Source organism: Arachis duranensis, chromosome 4, assembly GCF_000817695.3.
Source record: "Arachis duranensis cultivar V14167 chromosome 4, aradu.V14167.gnm2.J7QH, whole genome shotgun sequence".
In the NCBI taxonomy this organism is placed as follows: Eukaryota; Viridiplantae; Streptophyta; class Magnoliopsida; order Fabales; family Fabaceae; genus Arachis; species Arachis duranensis.
In genome coordinates, this window is record NC_029775.3 from 41,192,183 (window position 1) to 41,196,955 (window position 4,773).

A 4,773-nucleotide genomic window follows, 5' to 3' on the forward strand; every position below is an offset into this window, starting at 1 on the left:
TTAAAGCTTTAAAAAAGATAAACTAAGAAGGAACTTCACTGGGTGCAAGTGATGCATGTGCTCAGTCATATAGTTTAACCTTGCCTGAGTGTTGATGCTGAATTCTTCTCGATGCAGTTGCCTTCTTTCATTTAGCACGCTGAATTCGTTGAATGCTTTCATCTGATTCATCTGGCGTTGATTGAGTTCCTGGAGGCGTTTATCTTGGCTTTCTTGCCTTTCAGACACTTGATTGATGGCTTGAGTAAGCTGGGAGTAGTGCTCTTGTTGCTGCTCCATTAGCTGTTTCTGCCATTCCCTTTATTGATTCATCCAATTTGTTAGCATTTCCTCTTGATGATCCATTCTCTGAGATTGAAATTGCAGTTGTTGTTCTTGTCCTTCCATGTATATTCTTGATAAATCATCAATGGCTCCTCGGATGTGACCCAAATTGATGTTGGTTGGGTCATAATACCCTTCTTGATGATGTTCTGTTGGTTGGGTTTCTTCTTGGACAGGTTCTTCCTTTTGTGCTTCTTCTGATGCCCTCTTCCTTAGATGGGGTCTTTTCTGCTGTTGAGCTGGAGTCACATGGGTTATGCGTTGGAGTGTAAGTGATCTCCTAAGACCTACCGAAGTTGGATTGCTATCTTCAAAGACAACCTTAGCTTTCATGCATAATCTAAGGATGGTGCTGGGGTACCAAAGTCTAGCACCCGAGTCTTTCTTCTCGGCTGATTCTTGAATTCCTTCAGCTATAATTTCATGCACATTGATGCTTCCACACCTTATTAGACAATGTACCACGGTAGCTCGAGCAATATTGACCTCAGAATTATTTGCGGCTGGAAGGATAGATCGTCTCACAAGCTCAAACCATCCCTTGGCTTCCGGGATGAGGTCTCCTCTCTTGATGAACCGGGGCCTCATATCCAAATATCTTTCCCAGTCAGATACCACAATGCATATGTCACCTACAATTTCTTCCAATTCATCATTGGCGGGACCATTGTTCATTCTTTCTTGGTACCCGAGCTCAACAAATTGTGGTGATTTCAGATGAAGAGTTCTAATTATAGCATTTGGGCTGAAATCTACCTCTGTTCCTCTTACATAGCTTTTGAAGGTGGGGGTTATGGTCTTGTCTTCTCTAACCACATTTGCATAAAATTCCCTGATGAGAGTTGCATTTACCCTTGCTTCCGAGTTAGTGAGCTTTTTCCAACACCTTTTCTCAATCTTCTCCCAAATTTGTGGATATTCGTCTTTATTGAATTGGAATGTTGATTCGGGCAGTATCTTCTTGTCCTTTATTCGTTCGAACTCGAGCTCATGGAAGGCTATTTTGAATCTCCCGGCGTCGAAGGAAGGCTGCTCCATGGGTTCCTTTCCTCTTCACCTTTTGGAACTAGATGATGCCATGAGTGAGATTTGAATTGTGAAGATAGTAAAGATTAGGGTTTTGAAGATAGAGTTCGGTTGGGTTGAGGCAGAATGTGTTTTGGAGAAATGTGTTTTGAGATAAGGAAGAGAAGTGGGTTGGATGAATATTTGAGAGGGACTAGATTGGTGAGGGTTCTTTATATAGGCTGGTGGTGATAGTTGAATGGTGTAGATCAATGGCACGGCCTTGATAGTGAACGGTTGGGGTTTGGTGCAAGGTAAGCACAAGGATTACCTCCTTTATGGGGTCTTGGTTCGGTCTTCGAAATGATCTATTCCTAATGTTGCATGGCAACACTTCCAAGGACATTCCCCATGAAGACAAGTGTGAAATTCCCTTGGCCGAATCTCCCTTCTTCAATTGCCCCATCAAGTACCATCAATGTACTTTTTGATTCCCTATATACAAAAAGAAAATGTAATGGGTTATTTGAAATTTTTGGTGGGAAAAATTTGTGAACTAACAAAATATTTATTTTTCTTTTGTTTTTGCATGACTAAATGCTTTCCATGAATGTAAATCAATCAGCCATTAAGCTTCCCATGCATGCACATTGGTACATCAAACTTGTTTGTGATCACATGGTGTAACAAGTTTGGGGAATAAATCTTCCTCATAGGGTGTGTTCAAACCTCACTTGATGTGTTTTGAACACCAAACTTATCATGTACTATACGTTGCATGTAGAGGAGCTTTATATTAGTTGTCAAAATTGATTTGAAATTCCATGGAAATTGCCTTATTACTATTATTAGAGATTTAAGAAAAGAGGTATAGAACATGGGTTGCCTCCCATGAAGCGCTTCTTTAACGTCATTAGCTTGACGGTTGACCCTTGTCAGGGTGGTTGGTGGTGCTTGAAATCCTCTCCTCTTGCAGTGAACCTATGTCCATTGGCTTTGTTGATAAGCTCCATATGCTCCAAAGATAAAATTTTGTTGATAGTGTACACAGGAGGCAGCTGAGATGGAATAGTGGGGAGGTGAGGTGGTATAGATGGAAAGTATGTAGAGATCACTTCATCACCTGGCAAAAAATTTTCTGTAGGAATTTTCTTATTTCTCCATCCCCTTGGAACTTTCTTCTTTGTATCTCTTGATGCTTGCTTGTTCTCTATAGCTCCTTTCCTTAGGGGATCCTTGTTGTTTCCTCTGCATGAATCTGGTGGTTTTGGTTCCCTTTGGATTACCTTTGAATGAGGTTCTTCTTGAATATGTGACTTCCCATCCAATGTGGTTTCCAATTGTGTTGTTTGTGCTTCTTTGTTTGTTTCTTGCATCAATGCTTCATTCTGCTCTTCTCTTAATTCTTTATTTTCTTGACTTGATTCTTGTGAGAGGTTGAAAACATTGAAAGTGAGCTGCTCATCATGTATTCTCAGCACTAGCTCTCCTCGCTCTACATCTATGAGTGCTTTGGCTGTGGCTAGGAATGGTCTTCCCAGAATGATGGGATAAATAGGATTCTCATCCATTTCCAAAACAACAAAATCTGTGGGAAGATAGTAGCTCCCAACCTTAACCAGCACATTTTCAACCACTCCTATTGTTTGTTGTTAAGTTTTGTCAGCCAACCTGATAATTACATCAGTAGGAGTTAGTTCATTAATTTGGAGCTTCTTCATGAGGGAGAGAGGCATTAAGTTGATGCTTGCTCCCAGGTCACAAAGCCCTTTGTCAATCATTGTTCCTCCTATGGCACAATGAATGTGGAAACTCCCTAGATCCTCCTTCTTTGTGGGTGGCCCTGGTTGAATGAGAGCACTGCAATCCCTGTTCATCTTTATTGTTTGTCCACCCTTTAATGGACTTTTTCTGGCTAGTAACTCCTTTATATACTTGACGTAGAAAGGCATTTGCTGGAGAGCTTTAATAAATGGTATATTTACATCAAGAGATGCAAACATATCATGGAACCTTGAGTACATTCTCCCTGCTACACCACCTTTAAGCCTGTGGAGAAAAGGTGCATATGGGTTCAACACCTCCTTCTTCTTTAGCTCTTCCTTGGATGTAAGTTGAGTTGTATAGCTTCCTTCCTCCTGGCTTTCCTTTTGGTTATTCTGGAGGTGTTCTACTCCATTCATACTCCCCTCATTACTTGTGGTTATCATTTTGCATTCTTCCCATCTCACCTTCTTTGTTTCTCCTCTTGGATTATTCTCTGTATCACTGGGGAAACCATCAGTGGGTTTGGGAATTTGTTGAGATAAATACCCTACTTGGGACTCCAATCTCTTGATGTTTTCTCCTTGGTTCTTAATATTGGCTCGCACTTCTTCCTTAAATACTTTGTTGTCTTGGACTTCTCTACATAAGTTTTCAAGTAGAGCTTCAATCTTTGAGAGCCTATCATCTGTTGATGATGGTGGGTTGAGATTAGGTGGTTGAGAAGGTGGGTTAGATGGATGTTGGTAATATCCCTGTGAGGTGTTTTGATGAGTAGCATTGTTGTTGGAGTTGAGGTTGTGGCATCTCTGATCTTACCCTTGGTCTGGTTGGTTTCCCCATCCAAAGTTGGGGTGATTTCTCCATCCAGAGTTGTAAGTTTTAGAGTATGGATCATGGACTTGTCTAGGTGAGTTTCCAACATAGTTGGCTTGCTCCCAATCACCTTCTTCTCCTATGTTTACTCCTTCTTGAGCTAATGATGAGGTGATGGCTGCTGCAACTTGGTTCTCCTCCATCTTCTTGGTAAGATCTGCTAGCTGCTTGGTGATCACCTTGTTTTGAGCTAACAATGCATCCATGTGGTTCAGCTCCATTACTCCTTTGGTATTACTTCTTTCGGAGGCATAGAAGTAGTCATTTTCAGCAACTGTTTCAATGACATCTATGGCTTCTTCAATGGTTTTCTTCTTGTTTAGAGAGCCTCCTAATGAATGATCCACAACCTTCTTTGACTCATAGGAAAGACCTTCATAGAAGATGTGAAGTTGAACCCACTCATTAAACATCTCTGGTGGACATCTCCTTGTCAAGTCTTTGAATCTCTCCCATGCTTCATAAAGTGTCCCACCATCTTGTTGTCTAAAAGTTTGCACCTCAGTTCTTAGCCTATTGATCCTTTGAGGAGGGTAAAATCTTGCCAGAAACTTGTTCACCACTTCTTTCCAATTAGTTAAGCTCTCCTTTGGGAAGGATTCAAGCCATTTGGATGCCTTGTCCCTGAGTGAAAAAGGGAACAAGAGCAACCTATAGACATCTGGGTAGACTCCATTGGACTTTACTATGTCACAAATCCTCAGGAAGGTGGTCAAATGTTGATTAGGATCTTCTTGAGCACCTCCTCCAAATGAGCAATTATGCTACACAAGAGTGATGAGCTGGGGTTTTAGCTCGAAATTG

The 4,773-nt window shown here is 41.2% G+C and overlaps 1 non-coding gene across 1 annotated transcript; it reads left to right on the forward strand.

The window, feature by feature from the left end:
* The first annotated feature begins 4,376 nt into the window (after positions 1-4,376).
* Positions 4,377-4,484, forward strand: LOC127746848 (small nucleolar RNA R71). The gene has a single exon (XR_008008660.1). It is a non-coding gene; the product is annotated as a small nucleolar RNA R71 (small nucleolar RNA).
* Positions 4,485-4,773: the final 289 nt, after the last annotated feature.